Consider the following 22,048-nt stretch of genomic DNA (forward strand, 5'->3'; position numbering starts at 1 on the left):
CCCTGGTATTACTATGTTCTCTACCCTCCTGAAGCAGCTGGCTTGATCAACCAGTGGAATGGGCTCTTGAAGACTCAATTATATTAGTACCAGCTATGTGGAAATACCTTGCAGGGCTGGGGCAAGTTTCTTAAGAATAATGCATAAGCTCTGAATAAACTGTCAACATATGCTGCTGCTTCTCCCATAGGTCAAGGAATCAGAGGTGGAAATAGGAATAGCACCACTCACTATTGCCCCTACTGAGCCACTAGCAAGATTTTGCTTTCTATTCCTGCAGTCTTAAGTTCTGCTAGCCTAAAGGTCTAGCTACAAGAGAGGAATGACTCCATCAAGACTCCATCAAGAGACACATCAAAATTCTGTTAAACTAGAATTTAAGACTTCAGTCCAGAATGTTTGGGATCCTCAGGCTTTTGAATCAACATGTAAAGAAGGGAGTTACTGTGCTGGCTGGGTGATTGATCCTGACTTTGAAGGGGAATTTGGACTAATACTGCAAAATGGAGGTAAAATAGACTATGTCTGGGCTTCCCTGGTAGCTCAGCTGATAAAGAATCTGCCTGCAATGCAGGAGATTCTGGTTTGGTTCCTGGGTTGGGAAGATCCCTGGAGAAGGAATAGGGTACCCACTCCAGTATTCACGGGCTTCCCTGGTGGTTCAGATGGTAAAGAATCCACCTTCAGTGACAGAGACCTGGGTTGGGAAGATCCCCCTGAACAGGGCATGGCAACCCACTCCAGTATTCTTGCTTGGAGAATCCCCAAGGACAGAGGAGCCTAGTGGGCTACACTCCATGGGGTCACAAAGAATCAGACATGACTGAGCAACTAAGCACAGCACAGAGTATGTCTAGAATATAGATGATCACTTAAGGCTTGTCTTAGTGCATCTTTTAGTTTTACCATGCACTATGTTTAAGGTAAGTGGAAAACTACAACAACCCAATCCAGGATGACTCCTAATTGTTCAGAGCTTTCAGGATGAACTTACTCAGTCACCTCACCAGATTAAGAACCAAAGAGATATGAGGTATTTGCTAAAGGCAAAAAGAATACAGAATAGGTACAGGGAGAAGGTAGAGTATAAATACTAACTATAACCATGTGACAAGTTATAGAAACAAGGAAAATAATTGTCATGAGAATATCTTCATTATTTTGTTTATTTTGTTATGAATAATTTGTGTGTTTGTATATACAGGTATATACATACATATTGCAGATATCTTTATTTTCCCTCTCTTAATGTTTTATCATATAACAAAGCCATATTAACTTTACATCATAATATTTAAGTTATGCAATATCAAGGAGAAGAATAATAATACTCAAGGGCTTTTTTCCCATCTTGTGGGGAAGGAATTGGTAGGATTTCAACTGTATAAGGATTGTTATATCATGTTAGGGAGAACTATGACCTTGTTATCATCTTTCCTTGGTGATTAAGTTTAGTGCAAAGGGGTGCCAACTTGACATGAGTTAGACCTGTGATGGTTAATTTCATGTGGCAACTTAACTGAGCTAGTAGGGTGCCCAGACATTTGAACAAACATTATTCTGGTTGTGTCTGTGAGGATGTGTCTGAATAAGACTAACACTTGAATCAGTAGACTGAATAATACAGACTTTCTTCCCTAATGTGGATCTGTCTCAGCCATCAACAGAAGGACTGAATAAAACAAAGTAGCTAAGTAAGAAAAAACTCCTACTTGACTTTATGAGTTGGGACTGATGATTTTTTGGCCTTTAGATTCAGATTGATATATCAGATATTCTTCAGTCTCAAACCTGTCAGCTTACAGACTAAATCTTACACAATCAGTTCTCCTGGTTTTCAGGACTTTGACCTTGTACTGGAACTACATATTCACATTCTTGGATTTCCAGCTTGTGGACTGCTGATCTTAAAACTTCTTACTCTCCATAATTATGTGAGACAACTGCTCATAATAAATCTCAACCTCTCTCTCTCTCCTATTTACACAGTCATATAACCCTAACACACTATTTTAAAAATAGTATTTGATATAAATAAAAAGTATTTGACATAAACATAATTCATGATTCAATACTATCAGTATGTATCCTCAAATTAACTGCATTTATTAAATTTATTTATATTCATGTTTTTTGTTGTATGGTAAACTGCTGAATTTTGTAGACTTTGGAACTAAATTACCTGAGTTGACTTTTGATTCACTGCTTATTAGTCTGATGGGTTTGAATATGTTTCTGGACTAATCCTTGTTTTTATAACTTCTTTTGTAAATTGGGATAAAGTACTATCTATCTCAGTTATAGTGATGATTATGAAAATTATTACATTAAAAATTCATAAAAAGTGCTAGGCACATACCACAGAATCAGTACTATCTCTTTGCTATTATTTGCCCAAACCATAAGCAATATTTAATTACTTTTTATTCAAAGTTTCTTATTGTTTCTTAGTCAAAGTTTGGTTATTGGTACCAGTTATTACATCAGCCAACTTCAGCAATGCTTACTTTTTTTCCAAGGAATTTTCTTATTCCTTTAATTATAAATTTGATGTATCTTTCCAAAACTCTACCACAAATGCCATTGAATTAATGACAATATGCCAGTTATATTAATTTATTTTTAAGGATAACATCCTATTAGCTCACCAACAAGCATTTTAAATCCTAGCAATAAAAAAAACTAATTATTATTAAACAACTTATATTCACCTTATATAAAAAACACTAGAAGTATAGGGATAAGTAAGATAAGATCCATGACCATACGTAATTTAACATTTTGAGGGAAGACAAAGACATTAAAGAGATGTGTAATTATACAAGTCCTTTTCTTCTCCATATCAGTATTCAGTTCAGTTCAGTCACTCAGTCATGTTTGACTCTTTGCAACCCCATGAACCGCAGCTTGCCAGGCCTCACTGTCCATCACCAACTCCCGGAGTCTACTTAACCCATGTCCATTGAGTTGGTGATGCCATCTAACCATTTCATCCTCTGTTATCCCCTTCTCCTCCTGCCCTCAATCTTTCCCAGCATCAGGGTCTTTTCTAATGAGTCAGCACTTCACATCAGGTGGCCAAAGTATTGGAGTTTCAGCTTCAACATCAGTCGTTCCAATGAACACCCAGGACTGATATGCATTAGGATGGACTGGTTAGATCTCCTTGCAGTCCAAGGGACTCTCAAGAGTCTTGTCCAACACCACAGTTCAAAAGCGTTAATTCTTTGGCGCTCAGATTTCTTTATAGTCCTACTCTCACATCCATACATGACTACTGGAAAAAACATAGCCTTGACTAGATGGACCTTTGTTGACAAAGTAATGTCTCTGCTATTATCAGCCATCAAATTAAGCAAATTAATTTGGATCACAGAGAAAGCAAGGGAATTTCAGAAAAAAATCTACTTCTGCTTCATTGACTACGCTAAAGCCTTTGACTATATAGATCACAATTATGGAAAATTCTTAAAGAGATAGGAATACCAGACCACCTTATCTGTCTCCTCAGAAACTTGTATACTGATCAAGAAACAATAGTTAGAACCAGACATGGAACATCTGACTGTTTCAAAATTGGGAAAGGAATACCTCAAGGCTATACACTGTCACCCTGCTTACTTAATTTCTATGAAGAGTACATCATGTGGAATGCCAGGCTGGATGAAGCACAAGTTGGAATCAAGATTGCTGAGATAAATATCAACAACCTCAGATATGCAGATGATACCATTCTCCTGAGAGGAAGCAAAGAGGAGTTAAAAAGCCTCTTGATGAGTGTGAAACAGGAGAGTGAAAAAGCTGGCTTAAAACAACATTCAAAAAATGAAGATTATGGCATCTGGTCCCATCACTTCATGGCAAATAGTAGGGGGAAATGTGAAAACAATGGCAGATTTTATTTTTGTGGACTCCAAAATCACTGCAGATGGTGACTGCAGACAAGAAATTAACAGACATTCGCTCCTTTGAAGAAAAGTTATGGCAAACATAGGCAGCATATTAAAAAGCAGAGACATTACTTTGCTGACAAAGGTCCATCTAGTCAAAGCTATAGTTTTTCCAGTAGCCATGTATGGATGTGAGAGTAGAACATAAACAAAGCTGAGCACCAAAGAACTGATGTTTTCAAATTGTGATGCTGGAAGATTCTCAAGTGTCCCTGGGACTGCAAGAAGATCCAACCAGTCAATCCTAAAGGAAATCAACCCTGAATATTCACTGGAAGGACTAATGCTGAACCTACAATACTTTGGCCATCTGATGCAAACAGCTGACTTATTGTAAAAGATCCTGATTCTGGGAAAGATTGAAGGCAAAAGGAGAAGGGGGCAGCAGAGTATAAGATGGTTGGATGGCATCATCAACACAATGGACACGAGTTTGAGTTAACTCCAAGTGACAGTGAACAACAAGGAAGCCTGGCGTGCTGTAGCCCATGGGATCCCAAAGTGTCAGACTCAACTTAGTGACCAAATAATGGACAACAACAAATAAAGCAAATCATTTTATTTGCTGTTTGTCTTAAAGGTTTCCCTTCCTTCTGGATCAGGAATCCTTTCCTGTTGCCCTAAACTCTGCTGCAGACAAACTCTTTCGTTTGTCTGGATCTTGGGTTGTTAATTAACATGATAGAAAGATGCTTTCTCCCCATGTTAGGCAGCAAAGAGCTAAAGTAAGGCAGGCCTCTCTTCTTTCTCATTATCCCCTCCTTCCTTCTCCAAGACCATCTAAACATCCACTTATGTACATAAATATTTTCACTGAAGTTTGGAGACCATTTCAGGAGGGAATTACAAGGTAATTTCTCCTGAAGCATGATAGACTCTGGATTTTGAGTCTCAGCCTTAAGACAAACAATATCATCCATGGATTGACAGCTTTTTGAAAGATTAGTCAACATCTATGATCCTACATTTTACCTCTGATATCTTACTTTTCCCCTAACTTGGAACACGATGTCTCTCTCCACCGTTTGGGAGATAGTTCTTTAGGTTGTAAAGAGTTATCCATTGCATTCATATTGCCACAACCTAAGAACCTAGACAGCCCTGTCATGCAGAAATTCTCTATGATATTTGACCCTATTGAACTATATACCCCCTTCATTAAAACTTTTTCCTCATTCACTTGTATGGCACATGTCTTTTCTTACCTCATCATTTCTTCATGATTATTTAGTCTATGATTATGTATAAGTTCTTTGCTTTCTTCTTGCTCATTCATTTCTTCAACATTCTAACTAAGGCATATATATGGAATTTAGAAAGAAGGTAACGATAACCCTGTATGCAAGGCAGCAACATTCTAGTTGAAGAAATTAACTAGTTAACTTCAACGTTAACTAGTTTCCCTTCTTCTACTTCTCTGCCTCTATGTTATATGAACATATGTCTTTTTTGAACTTTCTATTGAACTGAATTAATGTGTTTACATATCTATATTTCTCACTTACAGGTAAGTTTCTTTGGGACAGGGACTTTATTATATTAATTGTTGTATAGTAATTATTTAGTATGTTGTTAGGTACACAAAAGGACAATAAACATTTGCTTAAGAAAATCAAACTAAACTATTAGTAGGGATAATCCAGAGAGAAAAAATCAACATTTTAAACTTTCTATAGAAAAGAACTGAATTATTTTAAAACAAATTTTTTAAAGCTAAAATATTTTGGTTTACAAAAGAGTAACAAAGTGGGAATAATCTAATTTTTCACAAACATGGGATAGAAATACATTAACCTGAATGGGCAGAATTACTTTGATTCAAGATAGTGAAATTTACTGAAATGCTCTTCATCTTTGCTACTTTCTTCCTCTCTAACTATGCATTTCTCTCTTTCAAACACTAATGAATTAGGAATGTTAAATAAAAAGAGTTGGATGAAGCCATGTGTATGGAAAATTAACATGGTACAATTGTAAGGTTTTTGTGCATACATTACAGGGAAAATAAAATACTGGCTTACTCAGCCACAACATAATAGATCAGGTTGGCAATGGAAAACTCTTTAGTGAATTTACGCAAGTGAATTTACCCAAGTGAGATTCTGAGGGGAGGGAGGGTGAAAATATGGGAAACTTGAGCCAAGTTCTCATTATATGTCTCAGGATATTTAACATTAATTATACTTTATATAAATCAGAATATTAAGATTACTCCTTTAGGCTAAAGTAAATGAATGAGTAAGCAAGTTTTTCCTATGTTTTAAGCACCCTTCTGAAATTATAGAATTTGCGCATAGAAATAAATTTGAAAGACAAGGACTCTTGGCCTTCATTATAAAATAATCAAGTAAATTAACTGGGAACACAGCAGGGTCTTATTACCAAAGAAGAAATTAGTTCAATGACTTTTAAATGCAGTTTTGGAAACTGTGAGTTTATTGGAATGCAAAGTAAGAAATATATTTCACTGCCAAAGAGAAGCATTCATTGACTCCAGTTAATTCACTAACATGGTCCTTCTTTTTTTTCCCCCTCTCTTCTCTTTGTCACTGATTCCTAGTATTTTCTATATAGTACAAAGGGCTAGGAAAGTAGGAGACATGCAAAATCAATTAACTACTTTTTATTCAAGGGATAATTTACCAGTGTGTGAACTGCTTAATTTATATTCCTTTACTATTCACTTTATTTACATATCATTTCATTTTTTCCATTTTTACTATTTTAACCCACTCTAAAAAATGAATAAAGAAAAATAATGCCTAGTGCAGTAGCCTCCATGAGTCACATGTGAAGTTTTAAAATATAGATATTCAATCCCATCTAAGATATATTGAATCAGAATGTCTTGGGATGTGTCTGAATGGTCATATTTTCTAAAATAGTTCACAGTTAAATCCAGCATTTACCAAGGAATGAAAATGGTTGGCAACTGAAGCAAACAGTCAATGGATTGTAAATTGTATAATAATATTATGAAAGTGTATTTTTGACTGCAAGACTTTTGGGTGAAAAAATTGGAACTTGAACCGATTTCATGCATAGGTGCTTCAGTAATAACAAAACTGAGTATTATCTATAGGTATTCTTGTAGCCTCCTTTCATTGGAGATGAAATGAATGAATTCCATCTTAGAAAGATTATCAAATTTATCAAATTTGTGTCATATCAACATATGAAAAACATGCAACATAAGAGAATACATGAAACTCCAGAAAACTCCAGGAATTAGTTTATGTATTTTTCTATTTTATTTATTGTGTACCTAATCTTTTTCTAAGTATTGGGGATATTTAACTGGAAACAAATTATACAAACTCTCTGACTTCCAGGAGCTAACACTGTATTGGCAAGAGACAGAAAAAACAATTATGAACAACTGAATAAGTAAGTTAATTTCAGGTCCAATAAACACTAACATGAACACAGAGTGACTTCATGACTGAAGAGAGGAAGACACTTTAGCTAAGTAAGATTGTCAGAGATTACATTTAGTAAATCTATTCTTAACATTCAAAAGAAGGCATATGTGGAGATAAGTGGAAGAGTACTTCTGCCAGAAGAAAAGCAGGTCTAACTAAAAATGGAAAAGACTTTGATGTGGGAGTTCAATTAACTGAACGTAGTAAGAGCCCTCAACCTTCAACATGTATAATCTAGTGCGTGTCAAATGCATGACCAATGTTATTTTAGTATAAAATGCTAACAACAATTTTCTATTTAAATTGATGAGTAAATTTTATCACTAGTATAGAAACTGTAAGCCCTCCTTTACTTATTGCTTTAAATATGAGATGATTGTTTCTACATTGCTTTTAACTGAAGAGGATCAGTTATTAAGTGCATGTTTAACTGCAATATTTAGTCTTACCATAGGTTCTCTAGTAGAGATATTTCACTAGATAACTCAATATATATCTCACTAAATATCTACTTTTGACAATTTAAATTATACAACTGGATATATGAATTTTTGTATTAAATATCTATGCAGCATTGAGAAAGAAATGATTATACAAACAAAATTCCTCAAAAGGGGTTACAATAATAGCTGGCCATTTTAAGGAGACCACAGGCAAGAATACTGGAGTGGGTTGCCATTCCCTCCTCCAGGGGATCTTCCCAACCCAGGGATTCAACCCAGGTCTCCTGCATTGCAGGTGGATTCTTTATCATCTGAGCCACCAGAGAAGCCCTTGTACTGTTTTAGCCTCATATGAAGTGTTTAGTTTCAAATTTAATTTGCTGTGTTTAACAATGTCATAAATAATACTTTAAAACTTTTGCGGGAATACTGAGTATACAAAGATTCAGATTTTCAAATTAGATTCATTAAAATAGAAATCTTGTCTTCTCTCAAAGTTTATACTGATGTAAAGAACTGAAGCAGCCAACAGAATAAGAGAAGTGAAGGATCTGGAGAATAGTGAAAGTACTTTCTTGCATTACTTAAATGTTCTTTGACCCAGAATAGATGAGTTTTCTAGATGAAGTATGTGAGTTATTGTACCAAAGTTGGCAAATATTTATGCTACAAAAAAAAAAGTCTATTTTATATGCCAGAAAATGGCACAGCTCTAATAGGGAAGAATAAATCTGACTCCATATTAGATGTTTCTTTAACTTTTGTGTTCTATGTTTTTTGCTACAAGTTAAGCCTCCTGATGAAAGTGAAAGAGGAGACTGAAAAAATTGGCTTAAAGCTCAACATTCAGAAAACGAAGATCATGGCATCTGGTCCCATCACTTCATGGCAAATAGATGGGGAAACAGTGGAAACAGTGTCAGACTTTATTTTGGGGGGCTCCAAAATCACTGCAGATGGTGACTGCAGCCATGAAATTAAAAGACGCTTACTCCTTGGAAAGAAAGTTATGACCAACCTAGATAGCATGTTCAAAAGCAGAGACATTACTTTGCCGACTAAGGTCTGTCTAGTCAAGGCTATGGTTTTTCCTGTGGTCATGCATGGATGTGAGAGTTGGACTGTGAAGAAGGCTGAGTGCTCAAGAATTGATGCTTTTGAACTGCAGTGTTGGAGAAGACTCTTGAGAGTCGCTTGGACTGCAAGGAGATCCAACCAGTCCATTCTGAAGGAGATCAGCCCTGGGATTTCTTTGGAAGGAATGATGCTAAAGCTGAAACTCCAGGATTTTGGCCACCTGATGTGAAGAGTTGACTCATTGGAAAAGACTCTGATGCTGGGAGGGATTGTGGACAGGAGGAGAAGGGGACGACAGAGGATGAGATGGCTGGATTGCATCACCAACCCAATGGACGTGAGTCTGAATGAACTCCGGGAGTTGGTGATGGACAAGGAGGCCTGGCGTGTTGCGATTCATGGGGTCGCAAAGAGTTGGACACAACTGAGCGACTGAACTGTACTGAACTGAACTGAGTCACTAGTCCAGAGGAACATTGACTATAGTTTAAAGAATACACAGTGGTCCATCTCCAGGGACCCTGCTTTCCATGCCTAAACAACACCTTTCTTCAGCTCACAAGAAACGTTTTGATCCAGCCTAACTAAAGAGCCTCTTGATGAAAGTGAAGGAGGAGAGTGAAAAAGTTGGCTTAAAGCTCAACATTCAGAAAACTAAGAGCATGGCATCCAGTCCCATCATTTCATGGCAAATAGATGAGGAAAAAGCAGGAACAGTGGCTGACTTTATTATTTTGGTCTCCAAAATCATGGCAGATGGTGGTTGCAGCCATGAAATTAAAAACACTTACTCCTTGGAAGGAAAGTTATGACCAACCTAGACAATATATTAAAAAGCAGAGACATTATTTTGCCAACAAAGGTCCATCTAGTCAAGGATATGGTTTTTCCAGTAGTCATGTATAGATGTGAGTGTTGGACTATAAAGAAAGCTGAGCACAGAAGAATTGATGCTTTTGAACTATGGTGTTGGAGAAGATTTTTGAGAGTCCCTTGGACTGCAAGGAGATCCAACCAGTCCATTCCAAAGGAGATCAGTCCTGGGTGTTCATTGCAATGACTGATGTTGAAGCTGAAACTCCAATACTTTGGCCACCTGCTGTGAAGAGCTGACTCATTGGAAAAGACCTTGATGCTGAGAAAGATTGAGGGCAGGAGGAGAAGGGGATGACAGAGGATGAGATGGTTAGATGGCATCACCAACTCAATGGACATGGATTTAGGTAGACTCTAGGAACTGGTGATGGACAGGGAGGCCTGGCGTGCTGTGGTTCATGGGGTCACAAACAGTCGGACACTACTGAGTGACTGAACTGTACTGAACTTTGAATGGCTGCAGAATAGAAGAAATGAACACTAGCCATATAGAGTCTGGCCAAAATCAGGAAATACGTGCAAAAATTTTGACCTTTTTAGTTTACTTCCTCCTCACTTCCTCCCTGTTTGTTCTATAAAAAGAAGAAAAAAAAAAACAAAAAAAAAACCTAGTATCCAGATTGCAGAAAGATGGTTCTTAAGGACACTAATTCACCATCTTCTTGGTCTTACGGCTTTCTGAATAAAGTCACTATTTCTTGCCCCAACAACTTGTCCCTTGATTTATTGGCCTGTCACGTGGTGAGAAATATGAACTTGGACTCCTTAATGTAGCTTCTGTGACTATGAAGCCATGCATTATCAATACATAGTTTCAGGGATTACCTATAATACATAATCCTTAACTCAGATTCCTGGCAAATTTCAATGGTCTCTTTACCTATTGTTACCTCTCATGTCAAGAAGGGATTAGATCTTGAAGACTTAAATACAAGATATGACACTTTGTAGCATTGGTTTCTTAGGCCAGTCACCAAGACGACAGACATAAAAACAGAAATAAATGGGACCTAGCCAGACTTAACAACTTTTGCAGGGCAAAGAACGTCATGAAATGAAGTGAAGTGAAAGTCGCTCAGTCTGACTCTTTGTACCCAACTCTTTGTGGACCCCATGGACTATAGAGTCTATGGAATTCTCCTGGCCAGAATACTAGAGTGGGTAGACTTTCCCTTCTTCAGGGGATCTTCCCAATCCAGGAATCAAACTAAGTTCTCCCACATTACAGGTGGATTCTTTACCAGCTGAGCCACAAGGAAAGCCCAAAGAGCATTATAAACAAACTGAAAAGAAAAAACTTATGAGCTGGAGAAAATATTTGCAAATGATGTGACTGAAAGGGCTTTTAATTTCAAAAATACACAAACAGGTCATACAATTTAATAACAGGAAAGGAAAAACATAACCCCCCCCCCAAAAAAAAAAGAGCAGAAGACCTAAATTGACATTTTTCAAAAGACATACAGATGGTCAACAGGCACACGATTAGATGGTCAACATCACTAATTATTAGACAAATGCAAATAAAAACTACAATGAGGTATCACCTAATGTGGTCAGATGGCCACCATCAAAGAGTCTATAAATAATAAATGGTAGAGAACCTGAGGAGAAAAGGAAACCCTCCTACACTGTTAGTGGGAATGCAAACTGGTGCTGCTACTTTGGAAAATACTACCAAAGGTCCTTAAAAACCTAAAAATAGAATTTCTCTACAATCCCCTAATCCCACTTCTAGGCATATATCTGAAAAATATGAAAGCCCCAATTTGAAACGGGATACATGTACCCCAGTGCTCACAGCAATAATATTTACAATAGCCAAGACATGGAAGCAAATCTAAGTGTCAATCAAAAGACGTGGTATATATAGTACATTATTTAATACATACACACATGATGGAATACTACTCAGTCATAAAAAGAATGAAATAATGGCATTTGAAGCAACATGGATAGCCCTAGAAGTTATCGTACTAAATGAAGTAAGTCAGACAAAGACAAATAATATATGATATCACTTATATGTGGAATCTAAAATACAGTACAAATGAACTTATTTAAAAAAGAAAGACTCACAGACAGAAAACAAACTTTTGATTACCAAGGGGAAGAGGATGGAAGGAGTAAATAGGCAGTATCAGTTTAACAGATGCCCTCTATCATACATAAAACAAAAGACCAGATATAGTGTATAGCAGAAGGAACTATATTCAATATCTTATAATAAACTCTAATGAAAAAGAATTTTCAAATGAGTAAGAATATATACATATTTATACATATCACAAAGTCACTTTGCTATACATGTGAAATTAATATCATACTGTAAATCAACTGAACTTCAGTAAAAAATAAAAGAGGAGGTTGGACAAATGAGTAACTCATCATCCTTCACAAAGGAAATCTGTGAATTTCTGGCCAACTGCTCTAACTACATTCTCTTTGCATACACCAAAAGAGCTTAGGAAAAAAGTCATCACAAAACATGACAAGAGAGAATGTAGTAATTCCACATGCCTAAGCCAGGACTCAAACTCAACAAAGCTTGGCAATGATTCTAACAAAGCTGCCTTGAAAGGTACAACATGGCACAGTGATTGCTTTATGTTTGTTGAGGAAAATCCCTATCATCAAAAAATTAACCATTTTAATGCTGAAGAATGTTCAAACTACTGCACAACTGCACTCATTTCACACACTAGCAAAGTAATACTAAAAATTCTCCAAGTTAGGCTTCAAAGGTACATGAACCATGAACTTCCAGAAGTTCAAGCTGGATTTAGAAAAAACAAAGGAACCAGAGATCAAATTGCCAACATCTGTTGGCTCATCAAAAATCAAGAGAATTCCAGAAAAAAAAAAATCTATTTCTGCTTTATTGACTCCATCAAAGCCTTTGATTGTGTGGATCATGACAAACTGTGGAAAATTCTTCAAGAGATGGAAATACCATACCACATTATCTGCCTCCTGAAAAATCTGTATGCAGGTCAAGAAGAAACAGTTAGAACCAAACATGGAACAACAGACTGGTTCCAAATTGGGAAGGAGTATGTCAAGGCTGTATATTGTCACCCTGCTTATTTAACTTACATGCAGAGTACATCATACGAAATGTGGGGCTGGATGAAGCACAAGCTGGAATCAAGATTTCCGGGAGAAGTATCAATAACCTCAGATATGCAGTGACACCACCCTTATGGCAGAAAGCAAAGAAGAACTAAAGAGTCTTTTGATGAAAGTGAAAGAGGAGTGTAAAAAAGCTGGCTTAAAACTCAACGTTAAAAAAACTAAGATCATGGCATCTGGTCCCATCATTTCATGGCAAATAGATGGGGAAACAATGGATAGAAAAAAGTGACAGACTATTTTTGGGGGCTCCAAAATTACTGCAGATTGTGACTACAGCCGCAAAATTAAAAGATGTTTGGTCCTTGGAGGAAAACCTATAACAAACCTAGATAGCATATTAAAAACCAAAGACATTTTTTTGCCAACAAAGGTCTGTCTAGTCAAAGCTATGGTTTTTTTCCAGTTGTCATGTATGGATGTGAGAGTTGGACCATAAAGAAAGCTGAGTGCCAAAGAACTGATGATTTTCAACTGGTGTTAGAGAAGACTCTTGAAAGTCCCTTGGACTGCAAGGAGATTTAACCAGTCCATCCTAAAGTAAATCAGTCCTGAATATTCATTGGAAGGACTGATGCTGAAGCTGAAACTCCAATAATTTGGCCACCTGATGCGAAGAACTGACTCACTGGAAAAGACCCTATGATGCTGGGAGAGATTGAAGGCAGGAAGAGAAGGGGAAGACAGAGGATGAGATGGTTGGATGGCCACACTGACTTACGGACATGAGTTTGAGTAGACTTCTGGTGTTGGTGATGGACAGGGAGGCCTGGCATGCTTCAGTCCATGGGTTTGCTGACTGAACTGAATGTTTTATGGAGTGTGTAAACACCTATGCTCTGCTGAAGTTAATTTTATACACTCTCAATTATTAAAATAAAACATCTCAATTGTTATAAACAATAAAATACTGATATGGATTATGACTAATGAAACAAACAAACACCACTATCTAGAAGTCTTTTTTCACACAGAGAACAGAAGAAGGTTGCTTTCTGGTTTGCTTTTGCTAGGCATCTATCACATGCAAGAATATGGTATTATTTGTTGCCAGAAGCCAGGGTGAGGAATCCCGCCTGTGACAAGGTCATGAGGAAGGAAGCTTACATACGCAAGTTCGTGATCAGACTTCAGGTGTCCCCTAGAATTTCCTGAGCATGTACCCCAACAACAACAACAAAAAATCTGCCAGCTTCTGTACTCTGCTTTTCCACTCTTCTGATACTCTCTGGAAAAAAGTCAACTCAGGGCTTTAGTCTTCTGCATTTGAAAGGGATGTTTCAGTTAAACCCCCTCTGATAGCTCTCTAGCTTGCCTAACAGGTTCCCCGGACCTCTTACAGCTTGTGAATTGCTTACAGGCCCTCAACCAGGAGAGCCACAAAGCTTAAAAGCATCTTAAAGCCTTTTCTAAAGAGCTAAAAATCATATTGGTGACGGGTTTTCACTGTTGACTTAATGATTGCCGCCAGGCCTCCATATTCTTTATCTTTTAGGCACCTGGGAGGATGTTAATCAATGTAAATGGGATATGGAAAAAGATATATAGTAGTTTTGATGTTAGCAACACTAGACTTTTGAGTTAATTACTTTTCTTTTGTTATAAATCACTGTACTCCTTTCACTTGTTATAAACTGTTGTATCTTTGCTATGTAAGAATGTAACTTTATTTAGTGCTTTCTGAGAATGGCACCAGACTTTGGGAAGATCAACACAAATAAGTCTTCTGGTTGACAAACCCTTATCAGAAAAAAGGCTGTAAAATGTTAATTGGCCCTTTTGGCCAAAAGATGATGTAAATTACCTAAGACTTGTGTATACAATTAGGTATGCAGAGAGAAAAGCCTGGTTTTGATAAGAGTCTGGACTGCTAATGCTGCATAACTTTGTGTTACCCATTGATTTCCATGTTTTATCAAAAGTATAAAAAGCCTTCTGAACAATAAAGGATGGACCAGTTTCTCAGACTAGTCTCTTGGCCTAGTTTCTTGGGAATCTGGCTCCCCCAGTGTCTCTCTCTCTCTCTCTCCTTTTCTCCCTTTCCCTCCCTCTCCTCTTTACTTTAATTGCAGGCTGAATTCCCACCTGGGGCAAGGAGGCTCGCCAAGTCCACTTACTTGCCCTGGCTGATAAGACCTGCGCAAAAGGGAGCCTAAGGCGAGGCACCCTTAGATATTCAAGCGAGCAACGGTGGCCCAACATAGATGGTGCAAATTCCTTGTCTGGAATTTTATTGGTCTTCCACATAATCCAAGTTATTCAGCCCTCTTTCTCCACTTAGTTTTCCTACTACACTATTTCTTCCTAATCTAATCTTATATTAACAAATGAGTTCTCCTCGCCTACACCGTCCGTCCCCGCTTTGAATTCCCTGGATCCACCAGGGCTGGACCCCGGCAATTTGTAACTTTTTAAAACTCATAGTCTGCTTTAAAATGCACATTTAAGTCTGAATGTTGTGATATTCTGAGGTAAATGTATTTGGGGACCATAACACACATAGCTCCTCCTCTCCTTGCCTTATGTGATTGGCTTTGTAATTCCATTTGTTTTTCTCTCATTTTTCTTTTCCCTCACTTCTTTCCCTTCTCCCTACCTATTGAAAAAAGAGTGTCTGCTTCTGAAAATGTCCATATCTATTTATAGCACTGATTAGAGTGTACTAAAATTTGAATAAGCAAGAGACATTACATATACCACCTATGCCACTCTACCTCAATTTCCTCATACTAAAATGGGAAGGAAAGGTTGAATATTCCTGAAATTCTCTGTAGCTTAAATACCCTGAAAGTTCAGTCGTTTTCTTTCCTTTTTTAAGTGCTAATGTTTTAATATTGGGACTGAAATAGAAAGTGATGGTATTTGATAAAATTTTTTCAGCAAATGGATATATAGAAATATTTTCAATGACAAGCCATTTAAAGGAAAATAAATGAGTTCATAAATAACCTGGGATATGTTGAGCCAATATGGGGGAAAAATCTAACCAGATAATTTATCTGTATATTAATGTCCAGTTAATTGTATGCTTTTATTTTGACTTTCAAATTCCTCTAGATTTCATTTTTGGCTGTGTTGGGTCTTTGTCGCTGTGTGCAGGCTTTCTCTAGTTGTAGTGAGTGGGGGTTACTATCTTGTGGCAGGGCATGGGCTCTAGAGCACAGACTCAGGAGTTGTGGCACATGGGCTTAGTTGCCCTGTAGCATGTGGAATCTTCCTGGCCCAGGGACTGAACCTGTGTCCCCTACATTGGCAGGTGGCTCCTTATCCACTGTACCACCAAGGAAGTACCAAATTAATCTAGACTTAATGGAATATTTTTATAAAACATATTTTTGGTTAAGAAGTGGGACATATTTTATCAACATTATTTCACTATACAAATAACTTATTTTTATTGAACTTCCTAATGCACTGGTTATCTGAGTTAGCTTTGTCTTAATTGCTTCAGAGACATTTTCTCATTTAATTATTATAATGACCCAGTGAGATACAGAGACTTTTTCATACACTGAACTTTTAAATTCATCCTAAAGTTTCTCTCATTTCGTAGCTCTAAAGGAATGATATCTTGGTAACTCTGGTTTATGAATGATGCATTGAAAATTCACCTTACTCTCATAAAAACAACCCAGGTATATGCACTCTGAATAATGAAAGTGAATGCCTTCTGCAGTTAAAGAGAAAAAATATGTCCCAACATAATTATGAAACATGATAATCTAGCAGCTATAGAATAGCCCATACCCAAAGACACAAACTCTGGCTGAAAAAATTATGACTATCTTTATCTATATATACACACTATGCAATTGATCCAATGAATAAATATTTCAACTTGTTTTTGTGCACAGGTAAAAATAGAAGTTCAAACTATGGAAATTAAAACCCTGGTTTCATCCAGAGTAAATTATTCTTCTATGTAACACTACATTTCATGAATTTTTTTCCTTTGCAATGCTGGCATTGATTCATACTTCTGTTAGGCATATGTATAATGTAATGTAGTTTAAAAAACATTAGTGTCAGAGTGGTTGCTTCTGTGCCTGGAGCAATATGACAATCACATGGCCAAATAAGCTAAACAAATGAAAATGTAAAATCCTGAATATGAGCATAAGTGATTTTAGAAGAGATTTTAATGCATCATAGTGAAGTACACAAGATTGCAATATAATAAGTTTTTAACTCATAAAGAATGATTATAATAATTAAAATAAAGCCCTTCCTATGCATTCTATATAATACATGCCATTATAATTGGAAAAAACGCCTCTTCAAGGTCACAACTAGCCTGTAATAAATTTTTGTTAAGTTTGTTGAAGTATTTAGCATTGTTCTGATTTCCAAGCAAGCAAAAACTTCATTAAAGAAAAGGCAATTAATTTTAAAAAGCTTTAAATTGCAACTAATGAGGCTACAGGATTCATTACCAGTGAAGGTCACAGAGCAAAACAGAGCCCTGAATTTATCTTTAGCTCCAGTTGTATGGCTGACTGACAGAGTTGAGCATTACAAAGTCTATCACACAGCAACCAAAGTCTATCACATAGCAACCAATCAAGCTACCACCCAGCAACAGGACCACAGCAAGGCAATCTAATCAGAACAGCATCAAAGTAGATTCTATGGACCATGTACATCATGAAAAGTGAAAGTTTCTCAGTTGTGTCAGGCTCTTTGCTACCTCATGGCCTATACAGTCCATGGAATTCTCCAGGCCAGAATACTGGAGTGGGTAGCCAGTTCCCTTTTCCTGGGATCTTCCCAATCCAGAGATCCAATCTAGGTATCCTGCATTACACGTGGATTCTTTACCAGCTGACCACCAGGGAAGCCCAAGAATACTGGAGTGGGTAGGCTATCCCTTCTCCAGCAGATCTCCCTGACCCAGGAATCGAACCTGGGTCTCCTGCATTGCAGGGGGATTCTTTACTAGCTAAGCTACCAGGGAATCCCCATCCATGTACATCATATTAAGTTCCAAATTCTTTCTCAAACGATTTAACTCTAATTTTGTAAAAGTGTTTACTTAAATATTGAAAGTGCCCAATGCTTCTTCATGAAAAATTCACATCTTCTATCTTAGTTAACACTTTTATGCTCTTTTATATTTTACTTAATATTGAAAGTGCCCCATGCTTCTTAACATAAGAAGTGGTGGTGGTGGTTTAGTCGATAAGTAGTATCTGACTCTTTGCAACCCTATGGACTGTAGCCTGCCAGGCTCCTCTGTTCATGGGATTCTCCAGGCAAGAATACTGGAGTGGGTTGCCATTTCCTTCTCCAGGGGATCTTCCCAACCCAGGAATCAAACCTAAGTCTCCTGTCTTGCAGGCAGATTGTTTACCAACAGAGCTACAATACACATTTTCTATCTCAGTTAACACTTTTATGCTTTTTTAAAAATCCACTGGGGATAAAATACTTTACTTAATGAATCAACAAAGTACCAAAAGCAACTTATGATTATGGTATTGGCAGAATGTGCCATATAGAAATCAATGAAAAGTACCATGTAAACTACCTTTTGGGGGCTGCACTGGTATTAAAAAGTATTTCCTAAACATATTTTGATAGTCATTTATTTGTTCCCTTTATTAATGTCTATGTTCATTTACTTATCCTCCCATTCATTTTTGAACAGTTAAATAACTATATAACAAACTTTATATAAGATTGTAGGAATAAGAAAATAAATATAAAATGGGCCCTCCCTAAAGAAATGTATACTCCACTGAAGAGAGTAAGGTTCACATTCCAAGTAAAATAAGTGTTATTAGCACAGGGGGGTTCAGGATGGGGAACACGTGTATACCTGTGGCAGATTCATGTTGATGTATGGCAAAACCAATACAATATTGCAAAGTAATTAACCTCCAATTAAAATAAATACATATATATATTTTTAAAAAGGTAAAGAAAAAGACTTTCAGAGAACAATGAACACTTGATCAATGTAACTCACCTTCATAAAAATGTATTTTTTAAATAATCTACTATTCTAGAGGCACCAGCAGCTTTTAAAGCTCCCCTGGTAATTCCAAGAGTGGCCAGGAGAGGGACCAGGCTGTTTGACATTTGTGGACAAGCTGAGCTGTGGTGTGAGCCTCCCTCAGAGAAAGCAGGGATAAATTGTCACCATCTTGGCAGATCACCGGAAAAGCAATGAAAAGGGGCCTCCTGCATTAGGGTATCTTGGGCAGTGTGGGGACAAAACCTGACTCCCTTACCTTCATGCCAGTCCTGACCTCCCTGCTTGTGTTTTCTTAGGAGCAGATGCTTTCTTTCAGAATTTGATTTCACTGCCACTTGCTCCCAAAATCCCCTAGTTGGGAGGAGAATGGGGAGCCAAGACACACGTATTCAGCAGACTTTTCAGTCACCCAATATCAATAACCTCAGATATGCAGATGACACCATCCTTATGACAGAAAGTGAAGAGGAACTAAAAAGCCTCTTGATGAAAGTGAAAGTGGAGAGTGAAAAAGTTGGCCTATAGCTCAACATTCAGAAAACGAAGATCACGGCATCCGGTCCCATCACTTCACGGGAAATAGATGGGGAAACAGTGGAAACAGTATCAGACTTTATTTTTTTTGGGCTCCAAAATCACTGCAGATGGTGATTGCAGCCATGAAATTAAAAGACGCTTACTCCTTGGAAGAAAAGTTATGACCAACCTAGATAGTATATTCAAAAGCGGAGGCATTACTTTGCCGACTAAGGTCCGTCTAGTGAAGACTTTTCCAGTAGTCATGTATGGATGTGAGAGTTGGACTGTGAAGAAGGCTGAGCGCAGAAGAATTGATCCTTTTGCACTCTGGTGTTGGAGAAAACTGTTGAGAGTCCCTTGGATGGCAAGGAGATCCAACCAGTCCATTCTGAAGGAGATCAACCCTGGGATTTCTTTGGAAGGAATGATGCTAAAGCTGAAACTCCAGTACTTTGGCCACCTCATGTGAAGAGTTGACTCATTGGAAAAGACTGTGATGCTGGGAGGGATTGGGGGCAGGAGAAGAAGGGGACGACAGAGGATGAGATGGCTGGATGGCATCACGGACTCAATGGATGTGAGTCTGAGTGAACTCCGGGAGTTGGTGATGGACAGGGAGGCTTGGCATGCTGCGATTCATGGGGTTGCAAAGAGTGGGATGCGACTGAGCGACTGAACTGAACTGAGTTCATTCATTCAACAAATACACACAGCGGCTCTTGGAGGGCACAGGGAGTTGTGTCTGTTTTGTGTTTCCTGCATGGAGTGAAATAAAGTGTTGCCAATATCGAAGGCAGCTTCCTGAGGGCATCTGCTGTCTCTACTCCAGACGTAAGCAGCAAATGGAACTTGATGACTGTCATTTCTATACAGACCCTTATGTTTATATGATCTCGCTGTGTCTGGCTCCGTAAACTTCGGTGATGTACCTCCTTGTGACCCTGCCATCTGGCTGTGACTGCCCTTGACTTCAACCACAAGTTTGTGAGGCTCCCATCATTGACATCTGGGTCCTGCCTCATGCATCTTCCCTGCTGTTTGGACTGTACAGTTTTAGGGCAGCACAAGGAACTGATCCACCTCTCTTCTAAACCCAGCCCATCGGTGTCTCACTGGATCCTGAGAGTGACCCTGCGAGTCTGGCCCTGAAGGGTGGAGTAAAAGTCATCAGGAAACAGAGAGTTCTTAGCCAGCACTATTATGCTTACCTGTATCAGGCGTCTTAGGGAACATATTTAGCATATTAAGATCACCAGTATCTGTTGTTTTCCAGAATGGAAATTGCCCTATTCCAGGAGAGTGAATCCCAAACGTGGCTGCATTGTCCATGGGCTTCTCTGTGAAAGAAGACTTTTCTTGGCCGGGCCTCGCAGTAGGTAACCTATGCCACCATCCTCAGGCTACTGTTATGGTGATGGTGAAAGCAGTGGACAAGCTTGCTCTTCCCCCAGGCAGTGTCATTTCATACACTTTGGAGAATGCAGTTCCTTTTAGTCTTGACAGCGTGGCAAATTCCATTCACTCTTTATTTTTGAATAAACTCCAGTGGTTTTTTCAGTTGGCTCCCAGTGAGGAAAGAGTGTACATGGTGGGGAAAGCAAACTCGATTTTCAAAGATTTCTCAGTAATGCTCAGATAGCTCCACAATCAACTGTTTCAAGAAACCTCTGCTCTCACTTCACTTCCCCTCAATTCTCTGAGTAGGAACAATGAAGTTGATCTCCTTTTTCTTTCTGAACTGCAAGTGCTGCATGATATTTCAAGTTTATTGTCCTGACATAAGCATCTAGCCAAGGATCATTCTCCTGATTTATACTCACTGGAGCTACCAGGTCTGGAAGAAGTTGGTAAAAATTATGGGGAAGACTGTGAACAATTTAGAGATGCCTCTAAGATCCTTGCTGATGCTCTGCAAAAGTGTGCAGATGACATGTACAATGTCTATGGTGGGAATGTAGTGGTAGAGTTAGTGACTGTAAGATCATTTGACACATCCCTTATGAGGAAGACAAAGACTATCCTTGAGACAAAACAAGTGAAGGACCTCTCAACTCCCTATAACCTTGCCTATAAATATAATTTTGAATATCCAGTGGTTTTCAGCCTGGTACTTTGGATGATGATCGGCTTGGCCTTGACTCTGATTGTCACCTGTTACAATATTTGGAACATTGATCCTGGGAATGATAGAATCATTTATAGGATGACAAACCAGAAGATTTGAATGGATTGAACTTTCCTTATGCCAAACTTGGAAAAAAAGAGGGTTTGGAATTGGCTGTTTCATTAAAGTAAATCTTTTAGTGTAGTTTGAACTAGATAGTACACTTTAAATTTATTTTAAAAAAATCAAATTTTGTTCTCTTTTGTGTGTGCCTGTTCTTTTAGAATGAATTATATAGTATTGCTGTGAGGTGACTTTTGTGATATAGATTCCATAATATGCTCAAATACGATGATATAACCATTTAATATAGTTTTATTCCATTTACTATTTGGAAATATGCACTGTAATAAGTAACATTTAGAATAGTTTGTGTTATTCATGTTGGAAAATGCACTGAATTTGAAATGTTTAACTTCCTTACACAGGACAGGTTAAAAGTGATATTTGGACTGTTATATACTATGAACCATTTCTAAATGTCTTAA

At 37.8% G+C, this 22,048-nt stretch overlaps 1 pseudogene; it reads left to right on the forward strand.

Moving 5' to 3' along the window:
• Positions 323–21,629, forward strand: LOC102168789 (annotated as a pseudogene).

Source organism: Capra hircus, chromosome 3 (genome assembly GCF_001704415.2).
Source record: "Capra hircus breed San Clemente chromosome 3, ASM170441v1, whole genome shotgun sequence".
NCBI classification, from domain to species: domain Eukaryota; kingdom Metazoa; phylum Chordata; class Mammalia; order Artiodactyla; family Bovidae; genus Capra; species Capra hircus.